The following is a 10,339-nucleotide window of genomic DNA, read 5'->3' as shown; positions in this document are numbered from 1 at the left end:
CCAGTCAACATTCAAGAGCCAGTTGTTCAGTTTCCATGAAGCTGTGCGGTTCTGGGTCGGTTTCTGAATTCTGAGTTCTAACTTGATTGCACTATGGTCTGAGAGGCTGTTTGTTATGATTTCAGTTGTTTTGCATTTGTTGAGCAGTGCTTTACTTCCAATTATGTGGTCAATTTTAGAGTAGGTGTGATGTGGTGCTGAGAAGAATGTGTATTCTGTGGATTTGGGGTGGAGAGTTCTGTAAATGTCCACCAGGTTTGCTTGCTCCAGGTCTGAGTTCAAGCCCTGGGTATCCTTGTTGATTTTCTGTCTGGTTGATCTGTCTAGTATTGACAGTGGAGTGTTAAAGTCTCCCACTATTATTGTGTGGGAGTCTAAGTCCTTCTGTAAGTCATTAAGAACTTGCCTTATGTATCTGGGTGCTCCTGTGTTGGGTCCATATATGTTTAGGATCGTTAGCTCTTCTTGTTGTATCGATCCTTTTACCATTATGTAATGGCCTTCTTTGTCTCTTTTGATCTTTGTTGCTTTAAAGTCTATTTTATGAGAGATGAGAATTGCAACTCCTGCTATTTTTTGCTCTCCATTTGCTTGGTAAATCTTCCTCCATCCCTTTATTTTGAGCCTTTGTGTATCCTTGCATGTGAGATGGGTTTCCTGGATACAGCACACTGATGGGTTTTGGATTTTTATCCGATTTGCCAGTCTGTGTCTTTTGATTGGTGCATTTAGTCCATTTACATTTAGGGTTAATATTGTTATGTGTGAATTTGATACTGCCATTTTGATGCTAAGTGGCTGTTTTGCCTGTTAGTTGTTGTAGATTCTTCATTATGTTGAAGCTCTTTAGCATTCAGTGTGATTTTGGAATGGCTGGTACTGATTGATCCTTTCTATGTGTAGTGCCTCTTTTAGGAGCTCTTGTAAAGCAGGCCTGGTGGTGACAAAATCTCTGAGTACTTGCTTGTTCGCAAAGGATTTTATTCTTCCTTCACTTCTGAAGCTCAGTTTGGCTGGATATGAAATTCTGGGTTGAAAGTTCTTTTCTTTAAGAATGTTGAATATTGGCCCCCACTCTCTTCTGGCTTGTAGTGTTTCTGCCGAGAGATCTGCTGTGAGTCTCATGGGCTTCCCTTTGTGGGTGACCCGACCTTTCTCTCTGGCTGCCCTTAGTATTCTCTCCTTTATTTCAACCCTGTTGAATCTGACGATTATGTGCCTTGGGGTTGCTCTTCTTGCGGAATATCTTTGTGGTGTTCTCTGTATTTCCTGCAATTGAGTGTTGGCTTGTCTTGCTAGGTGGGGGAAATTTTCCTGGATGATGTCCTGAAGAGTATTTTCCAGCTGGGATTCATTCTCTTCGTCCCCTTCTGGTACACCTATCAAACGTAGGTTAGGTCTTTTCACATAGTCCCACATTTCTTGGAGACTTTGTTCATTCCTTTTTGCGCTTTTTTCTCTGATCTTGGTTTCTCGTTTTATTTCATTGAGTTGGTCTTCGACTTCAGATATTCTTTCTTCTGCTTGGTCAATTCGGCTATTGAAACTTGCGTTTGCTTCGCGAAGTTCTCGTATTGTGTTTTTCAGCTCCTTTAATTCATTCATATTCCTCTCTAAGGTATCCATTCTTGTTATCATTTCCTCGAATCTTTTTTCAAATCTTTTTTCAAGGTTCTTAGTTTCTTTGCATTGATTTAATACATGATCTTTTAGCTCACAAAAGTTTCTCATTATCCATCTTCTGAAGTCTAATTCCGTCATTTCGTCACAGTCATTCTCCGTCCAGCTTTGTTCCCTTGCTGGTGAGGAGTTTTGGTCCTTTCTAGGAGGCGATGTGTTCTGGTTTCGGGTGTTTTCCTCCTTTTTGCGCTGGTTCCTTCCCATCTTTGTGGATTTGTCCACTGGTCGTCTGCGAAGTTCCTGACTTTTTGTTTGGGTCTCTGAGTGGACACCCAGAATGTTGATGATGAAGTATTTCTGTTGCTTGGTTTTCCTTCTACCAGTCTAGCCCCTTCGGTGTACGACTGTTGAGGTCCGCTCCAGACCCTGCTTGTCTGGGGTGCACCTCTAGTAGCCGTGGCACAGCGAGGGATGCTACCAGTTTCTTTTTCTGCTGTCTTTGTCCCAGGATGATGCCTGCCTAATGTCAGTCTTTTGGATATAGAGGGGTCAGGGAGCTGCTTGAGGAGACAGTTTGTACTTTATAGGGGTTTAATTGCTGAGCTGTGCACTCTGTTGTTCATTCAGGGCTGTTAGGCTGCTATGTTTGATTCTGCTGCAACACAGCTCATTAAACAACCCTTTTTTTTTTCTCAAATGCTCTGTGTTGAGGGGTTTGGGCTTTATTTTTGGATGTCCGATCAGGTGTCCTGCCCAGCTCGAAGGCAGACTAGCCACTGTTTGGCTGCCGAGGCTCCGCCCTGCTGTTGTGTGATTCGCGCTGTTCCTGCCGGCTCTGCTGTGGACTCCGCCACGCCCTGCGGCGGAGTCTCTTCGTTGTAGCGTGTTGCCTCAGCAACGGCAGGCTGCGTCAGCAGTGGGCGTGTATCTCAGTAGGGACGGGTTGCCTCGGCAACGGCTGGCTGCGTCAGCAGTGGGCGTGTATCTCAGTTGGGGCAGGTTGCCTCGGCAACGGCTGGCTGCCTCAGCAGTGGGCGTGTATATCAGTTGGGGCAGGTTGCCTCCGTAGTGGTGGACGCCCCTCCCCCACAGAGCGTCTCGGACCGTCTGCCCGGGATAGTTTGAAATCGCGGTTTTGTTCGTCCCACTGGGTATCCCAAGCGATCTGTCCCTGCAATCCCCTGGGCTGGGCTACTGTGCAAGTCTCGTTCAGTCTCAAGTCCAGCCCTCTCAAGTCTCAGGTTGCCGGTTCAACAAGGCACCCGGACAAGCGCGCCCTGTGGGGATTGCTGGGTAGGGCCGGCCGCCGCCGCCCCGGCTGCCGGCTTCGCCAGGCAGACCTACTGCCTGGCGTCCCGTGTCTTTTTATACTTGGGAGTTTCCCCGTTCTGTGGGCAACAAAGATCAGTCTGGAAATGCAGCACTGACTCACCGTTTGCGAATTCAACGCGGGCTCCAATCCTGGGTTGTTCTCACAGCGCCATCTTGAGTCCCCTCCTGCTTAGTGGCTATTTTATGGTTATTTCTTGATTACATGCTAAATAAGGGGTTGATTATTCATGAATTTTCCAGGAAAGGGACAGGGAATTTCCAGAGCTGAGAGTTCCTCCACTTTTTAGACCATATAGATCAAACTCTGGATGTTGTCATGGTATCTGTAAACTGTCATGGCTCTTGTAGCAGTCTCCTTTAGCATGCTTACGCATTATAATTAGCATATAATGAACAGTGAGGACAACCAGAGGTCACTTCTTGTCACCCTCTTGGTTTTGGTGCGTTTTAGCCAACTTGGGGATATGTTTGCCAGGGGCAGCTGACTGAGCTGTTTCTCAGATCTCGTATATGGCCCCGCAGCTTCTCAGTTGGCCTAGGTACATGTCTGCTGGGAGTGGCCCATTGTGGCTATTTCTCCAGCATGGATGTGGGCAAAAACTGCTTGGCTGACTTAGAGGTGAGTATCCAAGGGCAGCCGTGTAGGGCTGCTTCTCAAAAGTGGGATATAGGTGCAACGTGGCTTGGCTGGCCTGGGGTTATGTCTGTCAGGGGTGGCCCATGGGGCTATTTTGGGGCTTGGAACATGGGTGTATTTGTTTATTTCCATGCTTCTGATAAAGGCATACCCAAAACTGCTGACAAAATGAGGTTCAATTGGACTTACAGTTCCACATGACTGGGGAGGCCTCAGAATTATGATGGGAGGCACAAGGCACTTCTTATATGGTGGTAGCAAGAGAAAAACGAGGAAGAAGCAAAAACAGAAACCCCTGATGAATCCATCAAATCTTGTGAAGCTTATTCACTATCACAAGAATAGCACAGGAAATAACGGGTGCCCATGATTCCGTTACCTCCCCCAGTGTCTCTCCCACAACATGTGGGAATTCTGGGAGAAAAAATTCAAGTTGAGACTTGGGTGGGGTCACAGCCAAACCATATCAATGGACAAAAAGCTGCTTGGCTGGCCTAGGGGCCTATCCACCAGGGTAAGCCTGCAGAGATCTCTCTCAGTCCTGGGGCATGGACGTAGCTGCTCAGCTGGCCTGGGCCATTTATGCTAGGGGCAACCCATGGAGGTATTTCTCAGGCTCTGGCTGCAGGTGCAGGGCCATTGGGCAGGTCAAGGGCTTGTCTGTCATGGGGTGGGGCCCTCAGGGTTGTTACTTAGGTTCTAGAAGCAGGTGTGTAGCCACTTTGCTGGCCTAGGAGCATGTCAGCTGTTCCGAGGCTTGAAGGCCTCTCCTGCTTGGTGGGAAGAGTATGCAGCAGTTTGGCCAGCTTAAGGGCAGGTTCTTGGTGGGACTGCCAGATTGTTTCTCTGACTGGAAGTTAAGGTAACAGCAGTTGGCTTCCCTCCTGTGTGGGAACAGCATCACAACCAATCTTGGGCTTAGGTTCCATGCTACCAGGGTTGTAGTGTTCAGCCATTGGTGCCGGCTTAGAGGAACAAAGATGGAGCCTTGGAGCTGGGGAATTACAGTGGCTAGTGGCCTCCAGAGGAGGACGCACTCCCGAGGTGGTTATGTTCCCAGGATGGCACCATGCTGAAACAATTTGCCTCATGGGAAGTGAGGACAGTGTGAGGAGTCCACACCTGTGCTCCCAATCCAGGGCAACGCAGTGGCATGAATTCCTGGAAGCTCTCCAAACTAGGAGATTGTGGGAGTCTCCTGTTGTAAGGACTACAGGTGTTTGTAGTGGCAATACAGCCTGGGGGAATTCTTCTGCCTACCTTTTCCCCTCAACAAGAATCCATTCTGACTCCAGTCAGGTCTGATCCAGGCTGGAGGAGATGGGGCTGCAGAGGTGAGGCATCTCCACACTTTTCTGGTTCTCCAATCACAATAGGCACCTCTCTACTCCCACTCTGCACTCCAGCTCTCGCCCTTCAACATTCCAGTCAAACCCTAGCTGTGTATTTGCTGCCTTAGTCCTTCGTTTTTGGAAGGATAAATGCCAGGCCTCTTTAATCAGCCATCTTGCTGACATTTTCCTGCACTATTTTTTAAAACAAAAACAAGATCATGTCTTGCATCAACACAAAACCCTCCAGTGTAAGCACATTTTATAGAGAATAAAGTCCAAAGTCTTCACTAGGCCTACAAAGCCCTATATAACCTGGTTCCTGACAACTTCTCAGATGCCAGGTTCTCTCACTCTCTTGTCATGGTGCTCTTACCACATCACCTCTTGGCAATTCTACAACCATACAAAGCTAGCTCCTCCCTTGGTCTGAAACATTCTTTTTTTTTTTTATATCACCCTGGCTTACTCCTTTACTTAATCTATATATCTACTTAAATGTTACTACATATGAGAGGCATTTGCTGTCCAGCTAAAATAACACCCCTGAGTAATTATCTGTCCCCTTACTCACTTTATTTTATTACCCCTTATCACCAAACATACATCCACACACACATATATATATGTTTGTAAACATGTATATATGGATATATGTAGATATATATGTACATGCATATTTGTGTGTATAAAAGCTTTACCAGCCAGACTATAAAATTATAAGTTGCAACCAGACTATAAATTCCGTGAAAGCAAAGACTTTGTTTTAGTGACTGTTTTGTGCCCATGACTTAGGACAATGTATGGCACATAGAAGGAGCTCAATGAATATATTTTTAACATAAATCAATGTGTATATGCTAAAAAATATAATTCTGATGAGTTTATATACACAGATATTCAAGAGACAAAAGGAAAGTTCAAGACATAACAAAAAAATAAGGGTATTTTACAAAGCTCAGAAATTAGATTGATGGATGTAAAATAATTTACATCGTGAGTAGGATTATTAATTTTGATATGATGGGATTGGCTCTGTTGCTCACCTAACAACCAAGTGCCATGAGCAGGGACTGACAGATTTCAGCTACATACCAATGCCTCTTTTCATCCGCTTGTGCTGATATCAGAAAAGGACTGTGCATCATCAACTGCTGTCCCCTAAGATTATCCTCCTAGTTACAGGACTGTCTGAATTTATGAAATTAGTGAAATCACAGGATGGAAATATAAACCAGATTGGTTAAATGAGTTAATCAGAATTAGTCATTAGGGCAAGAGCTTGGACATTTTCATCCCTGATTAAACATTCTAACAAGGTGTTCCAAAACCTTATGTAATATAAGAGGACAAGATCTGCTTAAAAACTGGTAGAAATATATTGATACCTTTGAGTTTGTCAGGAAGTATCAAACTAGGAATAACTCAGGCAATTCATGTCTGAGTATTCTTCTGCCAGAGACTCGCTGTTTTAAAACAATTAAAGAAAATCCATTTTTTTAAAAAAGAAAAAGGTCAAAGAATCCACATGCATTTGTGAACTTAAGTGATAAATCATTACTGTCACTAAGATAAGTGTATAAAGACGAGAGTAAAACATGATGCATTAGAAAGAGTACTGTATTTAAAAACAAGAGACATAGACATCATTTCCAGTTCTGTTTTCTTACCTGATTTTCTGAGCAATGTTGGACAAAACTGACTCTCAATTGCCTCATTAAATAAAAGTTATATTACATATATGACCCTTCAGAAAAGAAAAAGGATTCTAGAATTATTATTTTCATTATTATTATTATTATTTTGAGACAGAGTCTCACTCTGTCACCCAGGCTGGAGTACAGTGGCATGATCTCCACTCACTGCAACTTCCACCTCCTGGGTTCAAACGATTCCCCTGCCTCAGCCTTCTAAGTAGTGGGATTACACATGCCTGCTACCAGCTATATCTAATTTTTTGTATTTTTAGTAGAGATGGGGTTTTGCTGTGTTGGCCAGGCTGATCTCAACTCCTGACCTCAGGTGACCCACCTACCTCAGCATCTCAAAGTGCTGGGATTACAGGCATGAGCCACCACACCCTGCCAGATACCAGAATTATTTGGAGAACTTCATCAAACTACTTATGTCACTGTGTAGCCTCCTAAACCTTCACCTGAATTCTGAACTACTATCCTTTTGGGAACCACTCCAGTGGTTACTGTTAGGAGTTGATTGCCTTTTCAGGTGTGTTGAGTAGGGAGAAAATGGCTGAGAACCACAAGAAAATGGTCCTTTCCAATCCTAAAATCTTACTTATTGTATATAAACAAACCACGGAGAAATCTGTAGAATGTGCAAAATCATCAAGACGATACTTATCTCAAGAATAAGATGATCATAACTTTTCCTCTGGAAAAGTTGTCAGTTTTAGGAGATCGGTCAGGGTAGTGAGAAAAATTATAGGAAAGATGCAAACCTTCTTGGAAGGTTGGGAGGTTTTGCAAAAGCTTTGGGAAAGAGTTATGGCCGAAGGCAGCTGAATCCTCTTACCTCGAGCTAATGGCAAAGGGCAGATAACAAGCAGAGTGCAAAGGAATTTCAATGAACTAATGGTTTGTATTTTAAAGTGCAAATAAAAACTAAGAGACAAAATCTTGGACCTTCCCATAGCTGCACTCAGGGTTGGCTGTACCCTTAATAAAAAGACGGCAGGAAAGAAATTGGTCTGTTGATAAACACAGACAATAGAGATATTCTGTCTCCACAAACAGAAGGCATAATTTAGGATGGCTGAATTCAGTTCTGCTTCTAAGTAGGATGTAGAAGGATGTAAAAATATATCCACCAAGAAAAAATACTAAATAATAAAAATATTCTACAGACATGTGTCCCTTAACAACAGGAATATGTTCTGAGAAATGCAACTTTAGGTGATTTTATTGTTGTGCAAATTTAGATGTATAGTCTACTACACATGTAGGCTATATGATACAGCCTTTTGCTCCTAGACTACAAACCTCTGCAACCTGTATAGCTTGTTACTGGACTGAGTACGGTAGGTTATTGTAACACAATAATAAGTATTTGTATAGCTAAACATACTGAAACGTGGAAAAGGTACAGCAAAAATACAATGTAAAAGATTTTTAAAAGGTACACCTATATAGGGAAATTACCATACACGGAGCTTGCACGATTGGAAATTGCTCTGGGTAAGTCAGTGAGTGATGAGTGAATGTGAAGGCCTAGGATATCAGTGTACTCTACTACTATAGACTTATATACACTGTACACTTACACTGCACTAAATTTATTTTAAAAGTTTCTATCCAATAGTAATGCTTTACTTCATAACATTTTTAATTTTTAAATTTTTGACTCTTTTGAAGTAACAATTAGCTGAAAACAGAAACGCATTGTACAACTGTACAAACATTCAGCTGTCCTTTTTGTCCTACTTATAAATAAAAATTTCTTCTATCCTTATTCTATTAGCTTTTTTAAATTTAATTTTTCTTATTTTTTTAAAGTTTTTTTGTTAAAAATGAAAACACAGTCTCTGGTCCTGGCGGTAAGATGGCGGCTGCCACGAAGTGCAATGTGGTAATGGTGGCAACCGAGCCAGAGCTGCTGGACGACGAAGAGGCAAAGAGGGAAGCAGAGACTTTCAAGGAACAAGGAAATGCATACTATGCCAAGAAAGATTACAATGAAGCTTATAATTATTACACAAGAGCCATAGATATGTGTTGTGTCCTAAAGATGCTAGCTATTATGGTAATCGAGCAGCCACCTTGATGATGCTGGAAGGTTCTGGGAAGCTCTTGGAGATGCGCAACAGTCAGTGAGGTTGGATGACAGTTTCGTCTGGGGACATCTATGAGAGGGCAAATACCACCTCTCTAAGGAATGCCATGGCAGCATGTCACAGTGTCCAGAGAGCCCTAGAACTGGATCATAAAAATGCTCAGGCCCAGCAAGAGTTCAAAAATTCTACTGCAGTCATGGAATAGGAGAAAATAGCAGAAACAGATTTTGAGAAGCAAGATTTCGGAAAGTAGTTTTCTGCATGGACCATGCTCTAGAATTTGCCCCTGCCTGCCATCTCTTCAAAATCTTCAAGGCAGAATGTTTCACATTGCTGGGTTGTTATTCAGAAGCTCAGTCTGTGGCTAGTGACATTCTACGAATGGATTCCACCAGTGCAGATGCTCTGTATGTACGAGGTCTTTGCCTTTATTACACAGATTGTATCGAGAAGGCAGTTCAATTTTTTGCACAGGCTCTCAGGATGGCCCCTGACCATGAGAAGACCTGCATTGCCTGCAGAAATGCCAAAGCACTTAAAGCAAAGAAAGAAGATGGAAATAAAGCATTGAAGGAAGGAAATTACAAACTAGCATATGAACTGTACACAGAAGCCCTGGGGATAGACCCCAACAATATAAAAACAAATGCAAAACTCTACTGTAATCGGGGTACTGTTAATTCCAAGCTTAGGAAACTAGATGATGCAATAGAAGACTTCACCAATGCAGTGAAGCTTGATAACACTTACATAAAAGCCTACTTGAGAAGAGCTCAGTGTTACATGGACACAGAACAGTATGAAGAAGCAGTACGAGACTGAAAAAGTGTATCAGATGGAAAAAACAAAAGAACACAAACAGCTCCTAAAAAATGCAAAGTTGGAACTGAAGAAGAGTAAGAGGGAAGATTACTACAAAATTCTGGGAGTGGACAAGAATGCCTCTGAGGACGAGATCAAGAAAGCTTATCGGAAATGGGCCTTGATGCACCATCCAGATCAGCATAGTGGAGCCAGTGCTGAGGAGGAGGAGGAGGAGGAGAAGCTCATGGGAGTTGGAGAAGCCTTTACCATCCTCTCTGATGCCAAGAAAAAAAACTCGCTATGGCAGTGGACAGGACCTGGATGAGGAGGGCCTGTATATGGGTGATTCTGATGCAAACAATATCTTCAAGGCGTTCTTCAGCAGTCCTGCGGGCTTCAGCTTTGAAGCATCTGGTCCAGGGAATTTCTTTTTTCAGTTTGGCTAATGAAGGGCAACCACCCAGAACCCAGAAAATGCAGATTTGCTCAGTTTAATCTTGAATGGGGAAACAGTTCACCTCCTCCCTTCATCGTGTCTCCATGTACTTAGAGCAGTTTTGTTTTCTCAGTTGGATGCCCTGTGTCTCTGTGAGTGGGTGAAGCAAAGAGAACCAATGCTGGCAGGGGAGGGAGGCGGGGAGTAGACAGGGAGGCAGCTTGTGAATTTTCGTTTTACTGTTTAACTTTATAAAAAAGAAAAAAAAAAAGAATTTAAAAAAATATTTTTAAAAATGAAGACACAAACATACACATTAGCCTAGGCCTACGCAGGGTCAGGATCAATATCGCTGTCTTACACTTCCACATCTGTGCCACAGGAATGTT

At 43.2% G+C, this 10,339-nt stretch overlaps 1 pseudogene; it reads left to right on the top strand.

Moving 5' to 3' along the window:
• Positions 1-8,478: 8,478 nt before the first annotated feature.
• LOC100404627 (dnaJ homolog subfamily C member 7 pseudogene) lies at positions 8,479-10,087 on the top strand (annotated as a pseudogene).
• Positions 10,088-10,339: the final 252 nt, after the last annotated feature.

This window comes from Callithrix jacchus, chromosome 4 (assembly GCF_049354715.1).
Source record: "Callithrix jacchus isolate 240 chromosome 4, calJac240_pri, whole genome shotgun sequence".
NCBI classification, from domain to species: domain Eukaryota; kingdom Metazoa; phylum Chordata; class Mammalia; order Primates; family Cebidae; genus Callithrix; species Callithrix jacchus.
The sequence above is the reverse complement of the archived record's forward strand: the minus strand, read 5'-3'. Positions and strand labels throughout refer to the sequence as shown.